This window comes from Pleurodeles waltl, chromosome 9 (assembly GCF_031143425.1).
Source record: "Pleurodeles waltl isolate 20211129_DDA chromosome 9, aPleWal1.hap1.20221129, whole genome shotgun sequence".
NCBI lineage: Eukaryota > Metazoa > Chordata > Amphibia > Caudata > Salamandridae > Pleurodeles > Pleurodeles waltl.
Genome location: NC_090448.1, coordinates 880379683 through 880401482, shown reverse-complemented (window position 1 = coordinate 880401482; position 21800 = coordinate 880379683). Strand labels below are relative to the sequence as shown.

At 42.0% G+C, this 21800-nt stretch overlaps 1 protein-coding gene across 1 annotated transcript in view; it reads left to right on the top strand.

Moving 5' to 3' along the window:
• The first annotated feature begins 13516 nt into the window (after positions 1-13516).
• Positions 13517-21800, top strand: part of TC2N (tandem C2 domains, nuclear) — a 154766-nt gene continuing 146482 nt past the window's right edge. Inside the window, exon 1 of the mRNA XM_069208193.1 lies at positions 13517-13954. The gene's annotated coding sequence lies outside the window, so the exon portion shown is untranslated. The remainder of the gene's footprint in view (positions 13955-21800) is intronic.

Sequence of the window (21800 nt, the reverse complement as noted above, 5' to 3'; positions counted from 1 at the left end):
GAAAATCCGCTCACTTGAGAGCGGTGGTCTGGCTTCATCAGGACAGCCACAATCGCTGTGGGAGATGAGCAGGCACGAACCCCAGCTTTCTTCCAAAGTGCCGCCAAAAAGTACATAGAAACGGTAAACAAAAGCGACCCGGTGTCTGAAGACGGATTACTGGTAACATTCTGCAATGGTTACACACTAATGAGTTGTTTTATCGGGCCTTTGTGTTTCAGCTGTCAAAGAACTACTGAGGCGAGCAAGTCGAGTTGCCGAAAGCCGGACAACTAACTCTGGCTGCGAAGTGATTTTTACCAGAAAGTGGATCTTTGAGGAAACCGCGATGGGGATTTCTCCACTGCTAATTAACCTCGGTACTTAAGGTCTGGCATCTCAAGAGAAAGACTAAAGTCCACGGTTATTCGTTTTCGGGCGGCAGTTTATTATAAGACTTGAGTTTTAGGAATTTCCCTTGGCAACCAGCAGAGCGTTCCAATCCGGGAAGTACCCGTAAGAGGTCACATCCGGGTTTAAAGCGTGTGGACAGATGGGAAAAACATATCCCACTATGAAAGGTGAAGGGAGGGCGCTCTCGCTGTTCAATGCGGCGCAAAGGAATTCCTGCATAGTACACAATAATATGCACACATCACACTTTAGTGACTTAACAAAACATACATTTATATATAAGGAACCAAAATAGCATACCGATGTAAAATATAAGTGAGGAATTAAACATTAAACACCAGCCTTCCTCGAAGACACATACACCAACTGGATAGTATGACAGTATTTTTGAACAGTTGTGTCAGGGAAAGAAAAAAGCTACATCACTTGATGCTTGTTATAAACAGGATCAAACGTAACATGTAAAGATGAAACAATACGCGAGCTTTTGAATGTGGACTTCTTAGCCAAATTACAATAATTCACAATAACATAGAGCCGATCTTATCACGATTTGGAAGGTTAACCATCAGACCTGAAACATAAAACAATCATAACTACCTAGTTTCCAGGTTCATTTGTGATGTGCTACTCCAGTCCAGGTTTTTTCCTTTGAACTCTGGGACACGTAGTCTTTTTTTATAATGGAATAAACAAGACTTCAAGTCCCAGAGTTCAAAGAAAAACCGTGGTCTGGAGCAGCACATCATGCATGGACCTGTGAAACTTGGCAAGGCCGAACAATATAACCGAAACAATGTTTACGATCAAAACATTCTTGAGAAATCCTTCGTTGTTACAAACGGATTCCCCCAGCAAGTTCACCATCTTCCTGCTCTAGTATCTTGCAAAGAGCTGGTGAACACTCTCAGAGAAACTAAACCATACAAAAAAATGATGGATGGAATGCCTGAACTAATCTCATCCACAGTAACACTCAGGGCCACATTCCGGCCCGTCGTCATTTTGCACTTCATGCCACTTCAGTTTGGACCCAGCCATAAGTAAATCAGTCTTGACCAGTGCTTAGGTTTGAGGGTTGGCTCTTGTTGTTCTGCCTCAAGCATTTACTGTGAGTAAAAGACACATATGGGAAAGAGGGAGGAAGAGAAAAACGAAAAAGCGTCACAAACAGAGAAAGCAGAAAGCTGCAAGAGTGAGCTTAAGGGGCAGGGAGTGCAGTGGCAGTTTCTCTTCGAGTGTGGGGGAGTGTCGCCCCTCTACCCATGCGAGACGAGCAGGAAGAAATAGAATGGCAATGAAAAGTTTTCATTGCCATTTTTTTTCTTCCTACGCTACGAACAACAGCCGAGAGACATGCTGGGTGTGCCCTCTGCTGCCAGAATCAGAGACTGTAGCAGTGCTTGGACTGGATGCTCCAAAGTGCACGTCACTTAGTCCGGCTGCTTTGCGTTGACTTGTGCACTTTGAAGCTCTCCACTCAGCTGTCTTAAGACAGCTGGGTGGAGACCAGGCACAGGCCTCCAGGGCCCAAAGGAACGCCTAGCCAGGACGCTCCCTTCAATCCAGGAATTACTTTCATTCTGGTTAACAGTTTAGAGGTCTAGATTGGTTAGGGGAGCTCTGTCTCTATTGGAGAGCAGAAGCAAAGGAGCAGGACGCACAGCCCATGGGTAAGTACCTTTTTTTTTTATGTGTGATGCATGTGTGTATTATGCATGTGTAAATGTGCAGTGCATGTAAGTGTGATGTTTGTGTTTTAGTTAGTGTTATTTGAGCTTTTGGTGGGAGGGGTGGTTTACTTTAGGGTTTTGGAGGGGGGTTTGCAAAGTGGAAGAGCACTTCACTGGCCCCATAACTTTAAAAGGGTACAGGCTGCCGCGGACGGAGTGGCTGTAAATGAATTAAAGAGGCCCAAGATGGCTTCAGGATTACTCTGCCTCAGTATTCCTTGCTCGCACAATTAATAATTGCAGCAGCTGCATAATTCAGAGGAGAGCTTTGGGCACCAGTACGTTTTTATTTACAAATTAAGTAATGGTCTTGACCCTGCTCTAATGGGAACCGTCCAGCCCGTACTGCCATGCCAAGTCCTCCTTGAACCAGAACACAAGCAACCCAGGACCTTTTTTAACATAGTTAGGACACATGAGCATGCATAGCTTGGTTTCAGTGATAGAATGTGCACGGGAACCACATCTGTGCATATCCGTCCCACTTAGGGCAACACGCTAACGTATATAAAAACATGATGGATGGAATGCCTGAATTAATCTCAGCCCCTGGTAATCAATCAGGCTGCATTCCAGTCCATCATCATTTTGCATGCCATGCCACCTCAGTTTGGACACAGCCAATTGCAAATCAGTCTTGATCCTGCTCCAATGGGAACAGTCGAGCTTGACCTGCCAAGCCAGGACCTCCCTGAACCAGAACACAAGCAACCCAGGACTGGTTTCTCCCTAGTTAGCATTTATCAGACTCTCAGAGAAAGTAAAAAATAAAAGCATATCTGTAATGCAAGCTCAGTCATTGTTCTCCAGAAGGCAGTGTGCCCTATTCTAACACATCTTGCTCCACTTTCTGGGTCATATTTCTCACTTCTATTGACTTTTGTGATGCCCGGTCACTATTTTATGCTTTTCACATTTACAGTAACTTGCACTGTATGTACACATTTATAAAATGTGATTTTTGTGTTAATGCTGACCATAGTTATGTAGGCTTCAGTTTAAATGATTCACGTTAACATGAAATGCTCTTTTGGCCGCTGTGCACTTTTTTCTTTCTCTCATTTCAGGAGTCATGATTTACCTGTCAATTTTTAATTAAATGTATTTTCTTGTTTAAAGTTTCTGTGTGGATGTTTAACTGTATGTGTTACATGGAGAGCTGAATAATGAACCTCCATACCTGAACTTAGAAAATGCTGACCGCAATGTCTCCTGTTTCATAGGATTGTGTATGACTGCTTCTCTGTGAGTATTGATGTCTGTCGTCCTGCTGTCATGTGTAGAAGTCCGGCTATGTAATGAACTTAGTGAAAATAGGTGCCTGTAGATGTCTTGACTATTTGCATGTTTGCATACTCTGTAGTTACTTGTACACCTTTTATCAGACTTGTCGTCACCCTCGCAGTGTGGGGATGTCCCTCACTTCTGAGTGTACAGACCCACGCATCCACAAATTTAGCCTTTCACACACAATAAAATCTCAGATAGCCAAGCACCCATTGAGCACATGGCTATTGGCGGCAGAGCAGTCTGGGGGTTCAGCTGCTGCTCACCAGCTCATGAGATATGTGGGAGGTACTAAGGTCTGCTGCCTAGGAAACAAGGAAGGGGAAGGAGCTGGACCTAGACAGGCAGTTAGTTATTCTGCATCCATGGGTGTCCACAGGGGGTGGGTGGAGGTGTTCCCCCCCCTGAACTCCTCCAGATTTAAGTATAGCCTTGTGTGCATGCTCACACTACAGCTTTACCCTGCAGCTGCCATAGTGTTAAGCCTCCTGCACTAGTACAGCCGCGGCCCCCGCTAAAAACTGTCCAGGATGCCCCCACTGAAAAAAAATTCTTCGGACGCCCATGACTGCAACAGCACTCATTCATCATGGCCATCTCGCATTGATGTGCTTCACAGACTGGCACAGTGCTGGGCAGGCTGAGTCATGCCTTCCTGACTGGCAGTCTAGTGAAGTGAAACCTTAGGCAGCTTCTAAAAAGAGCTTTGGATATTTTTCAAGATGCTCTTCCTCACACTCTCCTCTGTTTGGAGAGGTCCAGTAACTAACTCAGTATACGCCTGTATACTGATCCCAGCCGACCAAATCTGACAAGAGGAGAGAGAGGGTGCGGTAGGGGATAGGTTACATTTGCAAAAACAAAAGATAATTGAGGCAACAACACTCATGAAAGACAGGTTATAACTTCCCTGACCTAAGCATCCTTAAATTGTAATTGTATTTATATAGTGCTTACTATCTCTGTCAAGGTATCAAAGTGCTTTTGGTGAGCAGCACGCTACTCTGGAACCCAAAAAGGATTAGTGGTGGATTAGTATAGGGAAATATGACTTAATTTGAGCAGTGGACATGTGAGTCTGTTAGTTGGATTGAACAGAATAATGGAGAGATAGAAGAGGGAAGAGTAGAACGTGTTATTTGGGAGATAAATGTAGTAAGATGAGGTATGGGATAAGTAAAAGAAGAGATGGAGGTGGGATACATGAGGGAATAATTTAGAAAGGGTTGTTTGGGAGATCATAGTAGTAAAATTAGTTGTGGGATGATCCAAGGAGGGAAAGAGGAGGGAAGAGTCTAGAAAGGGTTATTTTGGAGATCATGGTAGTAGAACGATGTTTGGGATGAGTCAGAGAGTGGAGGTAGAGGATGTATTGAGAGAGAAATATGGTGAAACATAGAGTAGTGCATTGGAGAGAGGCAAAGGTTTTTTCTCTTCTACAGTAGGAGTTAAGTAATAAATGTATAGATACATAAGTACATACATAGTGTATAAATGTATAAGGAAGATAATATATCAGGATTGAAAGCTCTATTTTATAAACTGTACTGTACTATAAAGCTAATTTATTTGTGTATTTTCAAGTGTTGCTGTACTATAAGCTAATTTATTTGTGTATTTTGATAGATTTTTTATATTGTTCACAATATTTCAGTAGTGATGCACTTTTAGATAAAATAGATATGATGATATTTACATAATGGTAGATAAATAAAACAGAGGCCTTTCAGCACCTAAACAAATAACTTCTAAGAAAACTATGCAGTGGCCGATATACATGTGAAGTAGGAAACAACAGGGTAAAGGCCAACAAAAAGGTGACACTTCACACCTAGGCGCATTAGAAAATGGAAGGAGAGCAAGGGGAGTCAGAAACTGCGGGTCAATACTGGGCTGAAGGATATCAATTCTCATACCTGTTCCTGTACTCAAAGAATGGGAGGTTTAGCTCTCATATTCAACACATGCATTCCACAAACTGGCAACTGGTAGAGGAATAACCAAACATGTTATGCATTAAAAACAAAAATTCATTAGGAGCAGGCTCTAAGTCAGGTGTCTCCAACTAGTTGACTGTGAGCTACAAGTATCTCCCAGACACCTTCAGACTAGCTCACAGCCTGGAGTTTATTTTTAAATAAGCACAGGGTCATATTTTCCCTTTTAAAGTTAAGGGAAGACTGTCTACTTAATTATTATCATCAGGCTGCAGATTACAGGGCCTGATAAGGAGCAGTGCTTGAGTCAAATTTATGAACAGAAGCCCACAAGCTATTTAACTCTTTAATAAAAGTTCTTGTCAGTTCAATGTTGGAGGTGGGAACAAAATGATGCTTCTCAATACTTTTAAATCAGAGTAAATTAAAAGGAAAAGTTACCTTATGATTAAGTTAACCTTTCTTAATTTTCTCTTTTTTTTCCAAAGTATTGCATTTACAAACAGCAGGTCTCTTGTTCCCAGTGCAAGTGGAGCACTGTGCCATATTGATAACTGAAAAGCACAGTCATTTTTAAATGTGAGAAGGTTAAAGTGCAGCAAAATCTTCCACATTATGAACATTTTTTTATTTAAAATTTCTCCAGTTTAAAAAAAATGGATGTATGTTTGTGTTATACGTGTAACGGTGCCACCTATGGCGAAAGGTATGTCCTGTGCCACAAGTATATATGACACAGTATCTCAGTTACCCATACACATATATCCCAGTCATACGCACATATGTTCATATAACCCCAAAGACCACGCTATCACTGACACACATGGCAGTCACTAGTCAAAATACTTTGTTCAAACCATGCTATCTGGCTGTACGTACATGAGGCTCATAGTCAACAAAGGTGAGTGTGGGGGTGTCTAGTAATAATGCACAACTTGTTTATCCTTCAGTAGCTGTCAACGATTTTCACTGATCAGAAGTAGCTCTTGCTTCGGAAAAGGTTGGAGATCCCGCTCTAAATGTACATCTAAAGATGGGATATCTTCACATGTACAATAGTCACTTCTCACGGCAAGAAGTCCGTACTAACAAAATGATATACAATAGCTGCTGTATTGTCAGATCTTACACTGGGTTACAGGACATGCAAGCTATACGTTTTGGAACCAGTGAGAGGAATGCTGACAATTAACATGGCAGTGAATGTCATGGTATGTCACAGGCATGAAGTTGGTCACCCGGTGCTGAAAACAATCGAGGTTGGTGCAGTTATTTAAAGAGTTGGGCTAAGTTGAGTAAATCGGAAGGGGACAGTTTAGATTTTGCTGGTCTAGACGAAAATATTTAGATTATGTTGAAGGACCATTTGCCTCTCATGATTAGTAGGCCAGAGACGAAAGACCTTATTCAGAGTTTGGCGGAGTAAGAACACAATGTTTATCAGAAGCCCCCCTGCCCCTCCTAACTCAGTTTTCCTACTCTATGTAGAGTTGGAGGAAGTAATGTGTTTACACAAAAGGAGCCCCTGCTGACTTCACCAGTGTGAATCTCAGAGCTGGCTGCTGGTCTGCCAAACGGCTGCCAGGTTACAGTGAAGGTGAACCTGCCCCACTGAGGGTGAGGTGACAGTAATTTTTCTGACTGTGCCTGCCATGCTGTGCATGGTGAGCAAAGGCAAGTGAAGTGTAGAATGGCCCCCACATGCTGGGGGGTAATTCCCTGCACATCCAGACATTTTTTTTTAATTGTTAAAGCAAACTCTTGATTTTTCCCCAATACAAACACTTGCCAAATGGACCCTTTGTACATGGAGCCTGCTTGGCAAACCTTCAGTAGTACAAAGGGAGCTGCAGAAGAGGTGGCTCTCCCCACAGCACAGGGTTCCACTGACTTATGACCTCCCTGGCCAACTTATGACCTATCCAGCAGGGTCCAAATGCCTTCTCAAAAGTCTGATTTAAAATTCGTTGTCATTGAAAAATCCTCTGAATTTCTGGAGGAAATACTAAATCTAGAGGAGCGTCCACCAGCTACATTTCTCCACCACACTATACTTTTGTGGAGGAGCCTCAACCAGTGAATTCTGTGCATTTAGTACTTCTTCTCGAAACTGAAAGATTTTCAAATACCAATCAACCCCAAATAAAACCAAAAATATTGTGCCCGGTGTTATATGCAATACGAGATACAGGCACATTCCATAGGTTTGAAAGCCTATTTATAGAGCCACTATTTCTGTATGATGGAAAAAGTGATTCCATATGATACATAGATTTGAATTCTGAAGAGTTCAAAACTATGCAGCCTGCTTGTTGTTTGGCTTGGAGCGGCACAACCACACCACAATGGCCATAATAGGAACTTGACATGAAAAAAAAGCGAGACCTTTGAAAGACTCTTCCTACACCTCTTGAAGTTGTTCGTCCATACCCAGTGACCTGAACCCCTTAAGTGTGGCAACAGATGTCTCTTGATTACACTCAATTACACTTGATTACACTCTCTCCAATGCACTGCTCTGTCTCACCCTATACCCCTTTCAATCTATCCTCTATCTCCAATCTCTGACTCATCCCAAACCTTATTCTATTACTATGATCCCCAAAATAACCTTTTCTATGCTTTTCCCTCCTCTATCCCTCCTGATTCACCCCAATCCTCATTTTATTTCTATGATCTCCCAAACAACCCTTTTAAATTCTTCCCTCACGTATCTCTCCTTTGACTCATTCCAAACTTAATTTTACTAATATAATCTCCCTTATCCCTTACTACAGACTGTTCCCTCTGCCATCTCTCCTTTTACTTATCACAAGCCTCATGTTACTGCTATGATCACCAAATTCACACTTTCTAGATTCTTCTCTCTTCTATCTCTCCATTATTCTATTCCATCCAACTGACAGACTCACATGTCCAATGCTCAGATTAACTCACATTTCCCTGTACTAATCCACCACTAATCCTTTTGGGTTCCAGAGTAGTATGCTACTCGCTGAAAATGCTTTGATGCATTGTCAGGGGTAGTAAGCACTATATAAATACAACTACAGTATATATTGGTAGAGAGATCATACCAGTTCTCCCAGGTTTCCCAGTTCAATGTGTTAGCAGACCATCCAGGCCAGGTTTCATCTTTGTATTCTAGTACCTAAAGCTCTGTTTATCATATTATGATTTACAGACTACAAATGCCAAACATGATAGCAAGAACCTGGGCTGGATGAGTAACTCATGCATGTAATAGTTTTGCCTGAGAGCCTGCCACAGCGATATGCTTAGAGCTCATTCAGACAATAACAAGATGGAAGATTTGCGTGTGGCTATATGCTCAGGTTTCCTGCTAGATTTCAGAGAATATAAGGTTAGAAAGGAGCTCTCACATAGCTCGAAATGGATGCTTAGAATCCCCTGAGTAAATGATAAGGGAAATTTAAGACACACCACCTACTGTGGCATGGAAAACTAGATATCTTTGGAGAGTGAGCTGATGGGGGTTCAAACAAATCAGGAAGACTAGAGCCACGGAATAAAAGTGAAACAACTGAAAGTAATGAAAGTAATGAAAGAGGAGCGAAAACCTCTATGTCAATGTGCTTTAAAATTCAATATTAACCACAACCTTTTCAAACTGTTCATTGTGGAGATGTCCAACCTCTCCAACATATTCCTGACCATTGTTAATAGCTTGTTTTTTTCTAATTGCAAAGAGTCCCATTTTCCCAAAACTACCTTTCAAAACTCAAAACAAACCAATTCAGTTATGGTCAATGTATTAAAATCATACAATATATAATGTAAACAAATATTAATCATTAAATTAAAAGGAATTAAAATAGGAAAAATTCAATTATTTGTTAAAAAAAACATTTCTGCACATACACAAAATAATTCACATTGATAAATCCATCTTGGCAAGCCCCTTATTTTTAGTTTCTAATATATCAGTAGCGACATTCATGTACTTAACCAAGTTGAACGACATTCACAAGTTTTCTCCACTCAGTGCATAGCCCATGTCTTCTTTCAACGTAAATTATGATTTAGACTTATTTCCACATAAGCCACAACTTGTTGGTTGATGCTTATACATATATCAGGCATATTGAAATTAAAAAAGTGGGACTACTAAAAAATGTAGGCGAATATGGTGATGCCTGACTGCCTTAAACTTTGAGATCATGAGGTAGCTTGGGAGGAGAGTTTTCTTAAAAAGTTGTGGCCGTTTTCGTATAGATTGAATGTTTTTTTAGGTTACAAGTTTCAAGATCCGTTAAAAAGATAACATTTTCAGATGCTTTCTAAACACTGCTTTAAAGTTCTCAGCTGAAGATGGTAGGTTCCACAGAGCTTACAGTTGCAACGTGTTCTTTGCAGTGTTAAAATAAACTAACCAGTGCTCAAAGCTTGCTGAGTTGTTGATAAAGAGGACACGATTGTGGCCCTAAGAAAATTGTCCCTGGCATTCCTCAGCCTGTAGCAATTAAGTAAGAACTGAGGAACCGGCTTTAGAGACAGCTGCTAGAGCTTACATGCAATTCTAATGCGTGGTTGTTTTACAGAATTACGAAGGTGGGTGGAAAACATGCCTCATCAACCTGGATTGGGTTTTCTCTAGCCACGATGCCAACTTTCCTGGAAATACTACTAGGTAGTAATCATTAGAGGCGAGGTATTATGCTCGTATGGCCATTAATAGGGTGCTAGTGAAGGAGATTCCAAATTAGTAATTATTACAAAGCTTTTTTTAATGGCATAAGCTACTGATGCAGCTTTAGACTTTAACTGTGCCTACTGTTCATTTGAGGAGCCTGCGTCATCAAACCAAACTCCAAGATAGCAGTACTTTCTTCGTCCCTCTACTGTGGTTTCCCTTATTTGCCACTTACGTAGCTTACACTGCTTAGCACTAAAAACTAACACAGCACTAAAAACGAATTCTCAGTTAATAAGCAATATTAAAAATATTCAAGGCATTGAAGGATTTCTGTAAGCCCAACGATGTGTGATCTAAAATGACTGTGTCCTCTACATATTGCAGAGGCTAAAGAGTCGGAAAGACGGGGGATGGGATCCTTGGGCCTTAATAGAGCCAGGCAAAGCCACCATAATGTAAATGAAAAAGCAGGGATGCCAGCATGCAGCCGTTTCTAAGGCCTCTGTTGGCTTTTAATTTACTAGAGTTGTGCCTGTTATGGCAAGTTTAACTTGAACCCAGGTGTTCCATGAAAGAGCCTGAAGGGCCCTCAACAGACCCCTCCAACCTATGTATAGTGGTATATATGCCCTGTCAGTTTTGACAAGTGTGGTTTAATGAGCTTTAAAATGCAGCATTTCCCACAATTATCCTATAAAACATAGAGGGGAGAACCTGCCTGCTGTGTAAAGTGGTCTTTAAATTGCCTCTGGGCCCTATGTGATGAGGACACAAAGACCCATATTTATACTTTGTGACGCAAATCTGTGCTTTGCTTCAAAAAGTATAACGACGGCTACCGCCATTTCAACGCGCCAGCCGGGCGTCATATTTATGGAATGACGGTAGCCGGCGCTGCGGCCTGGTTAGCATCAAAATAAATTACTCTAAACGGGCAGCGGAGGCATAGGGAAGACTGGGGGTTGTGTGTCAAAGAATGGTGCAAGTCAGGTTAGAATCCAAAATACGGACTCTAACCTGACTAGCATAATTTTTTGATGCACAATCCCCATGGAAATGCTTCCCTGTCCAATGGCCATGCCCAGTAGACTTCTGTCCCCTGGGCATGGCCACTGTGCACAGTGGCATGTAGGGGGGGCAAAGTTAGCCCCCCGTGCCACTTCTACGTAAATAAAAAAATACTTACCTCTACTTACCATAGATGGGTCCCCCCCCATCCATGGGTGTCCTCCAGGGATGGGTGAGGGTGGCAAGGGGTGTCCCTGGGGGCAGAGAAGGGCACCTGTGGACTGCTTCCATGGTCAGAGACTGTGGAAATGAGCCCACAGGTCCCTTAATGCCTGCCCTGACCCAGGTGTTAAAAAATGACTCTAAACCGGCTTAGAGTCAGTTTTTAAGCCCTTCCCCCCTCTCATGCGTCATTTTTGCACCGGAGTACAAATAAGGCACAAATGCCTTTGAGTCATTTTTTGCCTGGGAACGCCTTCCTTGCATGTCATTAACGCAAGGTAGGTTTCCACTGTCAAAAAATGACTCTGACTCAATAACTTTGACACTAGATGGGTCTAGCGCCAAAGTATAAGTATGGAGTTAAGTTTGCGCCGAATTTGCGTAAAAAAAAAAATTATGCAAAACCGGCGCAAACAGAGTATAAATATGCCCCAAAATATGCAGGCAGGAGCTTTAAATAAGCAAATGCATTCTGATAGTTGTACTCTTGTTTTGCTTCACTCAAAAAAACATGGGTGGCATGGCCAACACCAATTCATTTTTAAAGAAAAACCCAGTACTGGATATTATGTGCCCACCTTGCAGTCTCCCCAGTACCCAATAACCCACCATGGGTGATCACAGCCGCATGCAAATATCACGCTCATTTTGGTAGTGAAAATGAACAGGTATGCTATATTTCTAGCACTATGTACACGATCACCACAAAAGCCAACTTTTTGCTTTGTTTTAAAATTTATCCGGTGAAGCACCTCTCAACTGAATGCAATTCCAGTGTTCAAAAATAATCCCCCGTCTTTTTTGGGTGGTCCTCAAATGTTGATATGTAACTTTAGATGACACCACAGCAGGTTGTATAGTTTAACTGTTTTTTCATTCTTTTGAATGCAACATTTCCTAGCTAACGTGAAGGAAAGTGCTTTATTAATAAAGAGTGAAGAAAGATCTGCATAATCCTCGCCTCCGGTTCTGTCATAGAATTGGTTTTCAATACCTACAATATTGTTTTTCTGGCACTGTAGTGGGTAAAACCCGTATACTTCTCCGCCATCATCTGATAATGTCTTTGAAGTCGTCGCTGGTCGTCCAGCTTCCTGATAGGCTGGGCCATGTCCTCTTCTTATCGCCCCTGTATTACCGTTCATATGATTTAACTTCTGTGGCTTTGGGCGAGAGAACGAAAGTGCCATATATGTCTTGATCACTGACCTATATGCATGGGAAATCAATAAAGAATGTTACAATAAATGTAACCCCAGATGACAATAAAACATAACTTATGTGACCCTCTAGAATGCCCTACACTTACCACTAAAATACCCCGCACTTGATCCCAAAAGGTTCCCTGCTTATCGTCCGATTCCCCTTGGCCCTTACAATGCTCCCTATTTAACCCCTGCATACTGATTGACCAAAAAATGCTCTTCTCTTAACCTCCCAAATGCCTCTTGAAGTCCCAAAAATCCTTTATAATACTGATTCGACCCCAAACATATCTCTCAATTGGCACTATGCAGAGTCTGTACATCATTGAAACCTTAAAGTGCGCTTTATTTAATCTAATCCTGATGTCAAGTCTATCTTTGTTGTCCCTTGCAGCAGCCCTCACGTTGGATTCATATGGGATCTCGATTGCAGAGCGAGAGGTAGCCCTGTGGTGCTCGAGAACTTGATTTATAAAAAAGGCTGAGGACCGCGGAGGCGCTCAGTCAGGTATAACAGGGAGGTATGCCAACGCACTGACAGCAAGAAACAAGTCGGTGTGCCGGTGCGCGCTCAGGCATTTACCAACAGAGCGTCCATACTGAAGCACTGGCGCTCATTATTATTTTATCTGAGCTATATATACAAGTATAGTATCAAAGCCTTGTGGCTTAAGGTACTGCAGTCGATTAAAGTTTAATTTTAAAAAACAATACATTAACGAAGCTGGTTAGCTGTATAAGTAAAACTTTATAATTCAAAATTCATCACGATGTAATAACTTTGTGCCTACGTCTAAATTAATATAGATAGATCAGACCTGGAGAATATAAGATTTAAGTACGTGTTTGAATTGTTACCTTTTTGAGATGTAATAGTCTACAAAGCTACTGCTACACCTGTCGACGCCTGTGTTGCTAATGGCAGGCGGGGGGAGGCGGTTGTTACGGGACGCTTGCCACCGCTCTCCCTCGCCCGTCCTTCCTCTATTTCCATGGCGACGTGAGCGGTGACAGCTGCAGTCACGGAGGTGGAGGCTGAGCAGCAGGTTAGAAGCCAGCAGCAGGGCCAGTGGTACTCACTGCCGCCTGGACCAGCGCCCCCTCCGTGCCTCTGCTGCCGCTCTGCCTCCCGCGCTTATCTTCACGTAGGAATGCACCTGCACGTCTAATGCGGACTCTACGGCTTCGCCCAATAGACTTTCTTATACTTTTATTTCCCCAAAACTTTTTACAAAGTTTTTTTTTTCATTCCACGCATATTAATATTTCCATATTACAAAATATTTGTTGAAACGAGTTTATACTTGACTTGAAGAAGGCTGCAATGCATTTGAAAAAAAGTTGCCATATTTCACTAATTTTCACTCTTTATTTGTGGACTTCTCCGTCACTTTCACTGCACCGGCTTCTGCACTCCTTCCACTGAACGTCGGCGCTGACAGGGGCAAGGTTCCGCTGCGGTGGATTTGGCGATTTCTTGGCGGAGGGACAATGCCAGCAAGTGACTGAAAGGTAATCTTCATTCCTGCGTCAGCAGGAAAGCAAACAATGTAACGTGTACAGTTGTCAGAAGGCGCAGCAATGTCAGCGCAGGCTGGGGACGCGGTGCAGTGTCTAGCTGGGCACAGTGGGCTGGGCAATGCGCGAAAGTGCTAGACGAGACCCTGATTGATGTAGAGCAGAACAATTTTAGAGAAGTGATGGGATAGAAAGCTAACACCAGAGCAAAAAAGATGATAGCAGCGATGTACAAATGAGCCATGTCGGGACAGGTGCTTATTAGAACAGAGACAGGGCTGTATAGGAACCAAGCCACGCTGTCAGAACCGAACCGACCAGCGCTCCAAACGACCCGTGCAAGAACAGGACCATAGCAGAACAAAGACAAAATAGGATTTAAATATTATCAAACCTGTGCATGTGCAGAAGCGTCATAGAAACAACATAGCACCTAAAACTCCACAGAACAGAGGAAGAGACTTAGAACATAGAACAGAACTAGAAAAGAGACAAAGTAAAATCTACGCAGTGCTAGAAGGAGAACGAAGAAAAAACGAAATAATTAGCCATCACCGCTGGACAATAACTAATATCAAAACAAAACTAGAACAGAGATGGAACAATGTAATGGCGTTGCTGGAAAAGGACCAAAACATAGTAATAGACAAGTGCAAAAACATGTTAGTGTTGGAACAGAACAGGCTGTAACAGAGTCATGCGGAACTACTACAAAACAAGACAATTAGCTTCACAGAGGTGGAAAAACGTTAGATAGCTGAACTACAACAAGAGAAGAGATCGGTACAACAATAACATAACCATCCAGAAAAAGAGCAGCCAGGGTCCATGGGATGGGACGGCGACAGTAGCGAAGGGAGCTGGCACGGAACCAGCGCAGTGCCGACGTGGAATCAGAACGGCACCAGAGTCATGCTGGCGCCAACGACATCAGTGCCAGGCCATAACCAGTGCCCACACCCAAAGGCTGGATCAGCATCGGCACTAAAACAGTCCCAAAACAGATGGAACCATCCTCTCGGCTTTGACGCGGTTTGTGACTAGACTGTGCATGGCTGTAGTGCCTGTGCCATGTCTGGCCCATGTTCAGCTTAGGTTCTGTCCTTGTTCTGTTCTGTTCTGGATGTGTTTCTTTGTTGGTTCTGTGTGGCTCTGACGTATTCCAGGCTGCTTCTTGATTCTTTTCTTACCCACTCGCAGTTAGACTTTGGATCTGTCTGTTCGGGGACAGGCCATGGTCTCTGTTCATGTTCTGTTCCGAGTTTATTATTTTGAGACCCAGTTTCACTTTTGGCTACATTCTGTTCTGGTGCTGTTTTGTTTCTATTATACTCAGGGTCTGTTTTGCTTCTGGCTCCTTTTAATTCTTTTCAGGTTCTGCTCAGATTTTGTTCTGGGATTCTTTTGCTCCTGCTCAGGTTTTCTGTAGCCTTTTCTCAATCTATTCAGGCTCTGTCTTGATTTTCTCACGGTTCTATACTGATTTTGGTCGAGGTCTCTTTCTGTTCTGTCCATTTTTTCTCTGGGTTGTGCTCTTGTGACAGCTGTTTTCATATTTTTTTGGGTTCTGTTTTTGTCGATTTTCTATGTATGTTCTGGTTTAGTTTCTTCAGGTTGTTTCGAGATTTTGCTATTGATAGAGTTTTATTCTTGTTCTGATTCTTGTTATTTATCTTCAACGCATTTTTGGTTTGTTCAGACTCTGTTGTTTTATTCAGGCCTTATTTTGTCTCTCCTATGTTTTTGTAACTCTGTTCAGCCTCTGCATATGTTGCTCAGTTCTTTTCGGGTTTTGGCTTTCTTCTGGGTTTGGTCCGACCTTTTATTGCCCTGGTCCTTTTCTGGATCTGTTCAGCCTCTCTTCTGATATATTTTTTTATTGTTATTTATTCTCTCGCTCATTTGTTTCTGGTCCTGATAACGTTCTTATATACGTTTTTAATTAATTGTCCTCGTTTGTTCAGAAGCTGGTCAGTTTCTCGCCAGACCATGGTCTGGTTCTGTGCTGGTGCGGTTCAGCCTCTGGGTAGGTTCTTCAAAGGCTTTTTAGACCTTGTTGTAGTTTTGGTCATGCTTTCTTCTGATTTTGTTCAGGTTTTGGCTGAGCTCTAGTTTTCTATGGTCTGCTTTGTTCCGTTAAGATTCTCTTTTAGCTGATTTGTGTTCCATTGGCTTCTTGGCATTTTGCTTCTTCTCAGAATCTTTGCTGTTTTGGTTATGTTCTTGTTTGGTTGTAAACCAACTTTTTTGTTATGTTGCACTTCTCATCAGGTTCTGTTATGTTTTTTACGCTACTTGTTTGCTTTACATAGTGTCTGACTGCATCTGTTCTGGTTTTATTCTCATTTTTATAGGTGCTGTTTTCTGTCTTTTCATGTTTTGTTTAGTTTGTTAGGGTTTATCTTCGAGTCTCGTAGGGCTGTTTTGGACCTATTTGGAGTCTGTGTTAGATTCGGCCTGTTATTCTGGCTTTGCTTTGGTATTAGTCCAGAACCATTTAAATAGGGGTATGTCTCTGTTTTGATCTCATTCCGTGTTTGGAATTTTATAGCCAGCATTCTAGTACTTTTATGGTCTCTTGTAGTTCTAACCTAGTTATCTTCTGCTTTGATTTATGTTCTGATCTGGTCGTGTTAGCTTTATTCAGGCTCTATCTTGGCTCCCTTAAGGCTGCAGTCATCCCTTTTTGGTTCTGTTCAAGATGCTCGGATTCTGTTAAGGAGCTCTTTTTTTGTAGTTGTCGGTCGTTTTTTTACCCTGCTTCCTTCTGTATTTATGTACAAAATCAACCGAGGTGTGTTTTATGCACACAGGTTTAGGTGGGCAGCTAAAACGTGATCACAGCCATTAACCCGGCCTTACTCCTTTCCAGGTACACTCGCTCATTGTTTTTTTTTCTGAATGGCGCTTTTCATTGACTTTCACTTTCGCCTGCTTAGAAATTACACGGTCACTCATCGAACCTTTAAAAATCTCCCTCATCCGGTTTCACAACCAAGGTGATGGAGGAGTGAGACCAGATATCCACTTTTTCGTTCCAAAGGCTTTCTCCGTCAGCACTATTGATTAAAGTGGACTGCACGATGAGCCAAATAAAACCAAACCGAACAGAGGCTGTAAACGGCAAACGTGTAAGTGAAAAACATAACCTGCAGAGAAGCGCAACAGAACCAGAACACAAATCTAGAAAATAGTCTGAAGAGAGCATGAAAACAATAGAGTCGGTGAACCAAGCCAGAAGAGAACCAAAACAGGAAATGATTCTGAGCAGAAGAAAAATAGAAAAGCAGCAACATGTAACCCACAATATGACTTCACTAAATCGATTGGGGGGAGTAAACCCATCCTCATTTTCTACTTGTTTAAATAGCGTAGGTACCGATCTCTATGCTTGATTTATGTAGGTGATAAAAAAGTGGGATAGCTGTTACGTTACCTCCCAAATGAAGATTGTTTAACTGTTCAACCCACAAAGTCTAGCACTGTGGTATTTTTAATGAAATCGACCTCCTAAGCACTTTGCAGACATTTTAGTACATAAAAAGCTTCATTGGGTCCTTTCTAGTAAACAGCACGAGCTGTCAAATTGCAAAAACACCTATTGTCAGTTTTCAGTGGGTTAGATTCTGCCCATTGCTCACCATAGATTTTCTTTTTTCATATTATTTTCTTGCTTTTTATTCATCAGCTTGTGTGGGCTTTGCTTCCTCTGCTTGTGTTTGTCCCTTCCCTGGAGCATGGCTTCATTTCTTGCATCTTTCCACTGCATAGGTTTCTGGCACTAATTGTTTCTTTTTGGTTCAGCACTCCATGAGGGCATGTATTTTCCAACTGTCCCCATCGTGTACATCTCTCCCACTCTGCCATGCCCTGTGTGTTTCTCCACCACCCCTTCATATTGTCCTCGCCGTTGTGTGGTTCTCCATCCCTGCATTGATTACTCACCTGGGTATTTTTCCTCCCATCTCCACGTCCTTCTCTTTGGCACATGTGCTTCTATTTCCCCTGGGTTCCATGTTCTCTCTCTCATCTGTATGGTTTCCCCACTTCATGTTGCTACCTCTGCCTACACTTTCTGTGTTGCTCCCGCCCCACAGCCTCCATGTTGCTTCCATTCTCCTGGTGTTGGTTCCTCCACCCACTTGTGGAAAAAAAGAAAAACTGCTTTTGTGCCACTCTTTTTATTTGTATTTCCTGATATAACTCGGATCTGTACATGAAAAGAAAAAAAGCGTCCATGGGGTTATGTAGGTGCATGCATGGCCGGTGCGTGTGCTTACAATGTTACGCAACTGCATCATAGTTCTTTTTTTTTCTGTTGAGCCATGCTTAACACCACCACTAAAGACCATTAACTAAACCAATAGGTCCCAACAGCAAGACCTTCTGGCTTTGCCTAAGCTTGTTTTTGATATAGCACAAGTCATTGTGACTAGTATTACTCAGTTGGACGATAATAATTCCAAATACCACAAACGAATGAGAGAATGAGTCAGTCTGGTGCGACTTGAAGCAGTGCCTATAATGCTCATAGGTCTGTACAAGAGGATTAACTGTCAGGCTATTTTACCATTTATGTCTCTGAAAAAAACATTCTAATTCTATCATCAAGATGTAAAAAAACATATGGCAGCAGTGCCTTTCACATTTGGGAAATGGTACACTTTCTATCTCAACTTGCTGAAGAGTTTATCACAAAGTAAAGTGAATCCATATATACATATGTATATATATATATATATATATATACTTAAGTTGAAGAGACATTATGGTTATAATCCAAAATCTAAAGGCAATTGAAACTCACTCATTTTGGTGCACAACACAAATATAACCACACCATACCACACTGCTCCTGAGCTCATAGACGATGCCATTGTTAGCATCACTAATGATATTGATGAGATGACTGCTGATATCACACATTGCTCTATTATTGCCCAAAGCCACATATAGAATGCTGGCACTTGCTTGGTCCAATGACCACGGAAGTTCCTGCACCCAACCTTTGGCCATGTGCAACAACCCTGGGTGCAGGGTGTGACCTAGAGCCATGTCCTGGGTCCTATCACCTAGCCCAGGAATAGGCTCTGCATGGCCTCTTGGTGAAGGGAACTCAAATTATGGTGTGATTTGGGATGTCATCAAAACTGTGATTTGACAACATGTATGAGGTAATTAGCTTTCTCTTGGGGAGTTATGGTTGTATTACTCACTATAACTGGTGAATTTCAGTCTTTTTATATGGTGGCTAATAATCATTATCCCCCTTCAAAGTGAACACTTTCTTTGGAATTTCTCTATTGCCATTGGCTGACCATGAAATCATCACAGCCAATTACATGGCTATCCTAACTTTCATCTTTAAAACCTCAATTTAGTATAGAAGCATCCTGTTGTGGTTACAAGGTGATATCTAAAACTGCAAAAAGTACTGCAATTAATCAATATGTAAAGCCCTTCATTATAAAGAGTAGAGGTTTTGGCATAAAAAGGATTACAGGTGGTCGGATTTTACCACACCTAGTTTTCCTGAGTGAGGTAATCACATATTTGTTACTAGAAACAGATCTGCCAAGTTATATTTGGAGGACCTTGTCCTCGGTAAATGCCCAGAATGACTGGCTGATCTGCCATAAATTGTTGGGTTAGTAATGAATTCTGCGTATTAATCCCACTTTTTATAGAGCTCCAAAGGTTTAAGATCACCCACTGATACTGGGTGTGGTCGGTGTGGTAATAACTCCCAGAAATGCCAGGCATTTCCCAATGGGTGCCAAAGAATGCAGAATACTGTCAGGGAAACTGTGCCACCTGGAAAGTGCTATTTTGCCCATTTTTGGAGGCATAAAGCACTGGGGCGCCTTAGGTCAAATGGGTTCAGGTGAAGTGAAAAACTCATATCCGAAGAGAAGGGGACGAGTAAAGTAGCAGTGTTAAAGGGTTGTGACTATGGTCTGCTGCATTGTTCCCTCTGGTAGTTGTCACAGGAAGACAACGTTTGCTCCTAGTGGGACGATATGTGTAACTATCCATGGGCACATACCCTGAGTAAAAGTCACCTACGGTAACTAACCACGTTGAACCATTATTTAAACTGCATACTTAAATAGAATACAAGGGTTGTATAATAGTATAGAGACTTGACAGAGGTTTGTGGGAGGTGGAATGGAAAGTTTTGTGCAGGATGAAGAAGTGGTAGGAATTATGATGACTTGTTACTTTACACAGCACTTCAAATCACACCGCCAGTTCTCAGCTCTTCAAATGATAGTTGTTAGCATTCCCCCAGTGATTGAAACTCCTGTTTACTGACCTCAGACGCATAGAAAGCTGAATGGAGCTGTGTGCACAAAACTGCAACATGCAGTTCAAAGAAAGCTCATTTAGTAGAGCTTGACACACTGAGCCACCTTGCCAGCATTCAGAGTAAATAGGTAGTGGGACAGTGTGGGGTTCAGTGGAAGATCAACTGCAAGGAAGTGAAGTGATGGAAGTGGAGAAGGGGTTGGTGGTGCATAGGAGGAAAATGCAGTGTAGTTCACTTTACTCTGTATGTGCCGCTTATCCAGAAGAACGCAGCGATGGTGCATTGGAGGAAAATGCAGTGTAGTTCACTTTACTCTGTATGTGCCGCTGATCCAGAACACCACAGCGAGGCTCCTACCGAACAGCGTTCTGAGTTTCTCAGAAAATACCAAATCAAGGGTAAATGGTATTTGTTCTTTATTGGACACTCAACCACACAAAATGCATCCAGACCCTCCATTTTTTCACTTAAAAATGTTTCCAGGTGCCACCTATAGGAATTTTTGTGTGCAAAACATATCCAACAGAAAGAGTGCATGGAGTGAAAGTGAAGATTGCTTGCTGTCCCTGGGGGTGTATATGTTAAGCAAAGCTGATTTAAGACTTTGTGGCCCTGCTAGGGCCTTGCCTCGCAGGGACTGGTGAGCCAACATTGGGCCGAGCCAAGCATCCTAGAAGATTGCAGTCCGCTATTGCAGTCCTAGAAGAAAAACTAGAAGCATGACAGCTGAGTGTACTAAAAGGTGCTTTTCTGCTGCGTCTACCTACAGGCATGACTAACTCGAATTTACATGTGCCTCATGAGAAACCTGCAGGAGGGCAGAGCCCTCTTTATTTGTCACATGATTGTAATGATCGTCGTTGAGGTGTGACATTAACAGGAAAGAGTATCCTGCCTGCCCTTACACTTAACTTTATACATTTTCAGTAAGAGATTTAATATTTTATTCATGTATTTTAGACTGAATTAAAATGTGATAATTGTATATATTTGTATATAGTGGACTAATTTACGAAACAATTGAGCACAAAGCATTGTGTTGTGGTGGCAGAAGGGCGAGAGAAGGACATATTCACCGAGGGCCTGAACTGCACTATGTATAATCCATAAACTTGTGTTTGTATGGTCCTATGAAGCTCACTTTATTTCACAGTGCCTCATTTTATATTAGCATCAGATCAGAGAGTGCCTTGAAGAAATTCAATGTAGGGTGCGTGGTATATAAAGGCTTTACTAATATATGGTTTAATAAACAATAATGTTGCCCTACACAGAACAAATAATTGGCCACATTTACACAATTTATTGTAGGTGGGAAAACGTTAATGTTTATAAATTATTATTTTTAAGAGGTGTCACGCATAACCTGTACATAAGTGTAAGGAATTCTCTATGTTCTTGGCGTCATCTTTGCGGTGTCATTCAAGTGGCGAATCCTTTAATAGCTCGGCTCGTACTTTGGCACTTAGCAGTGATCCATCCCTGAACCCTGGCTCGGCCCTCCCTAGGAGTTTTCTTTCTCGTCCACGT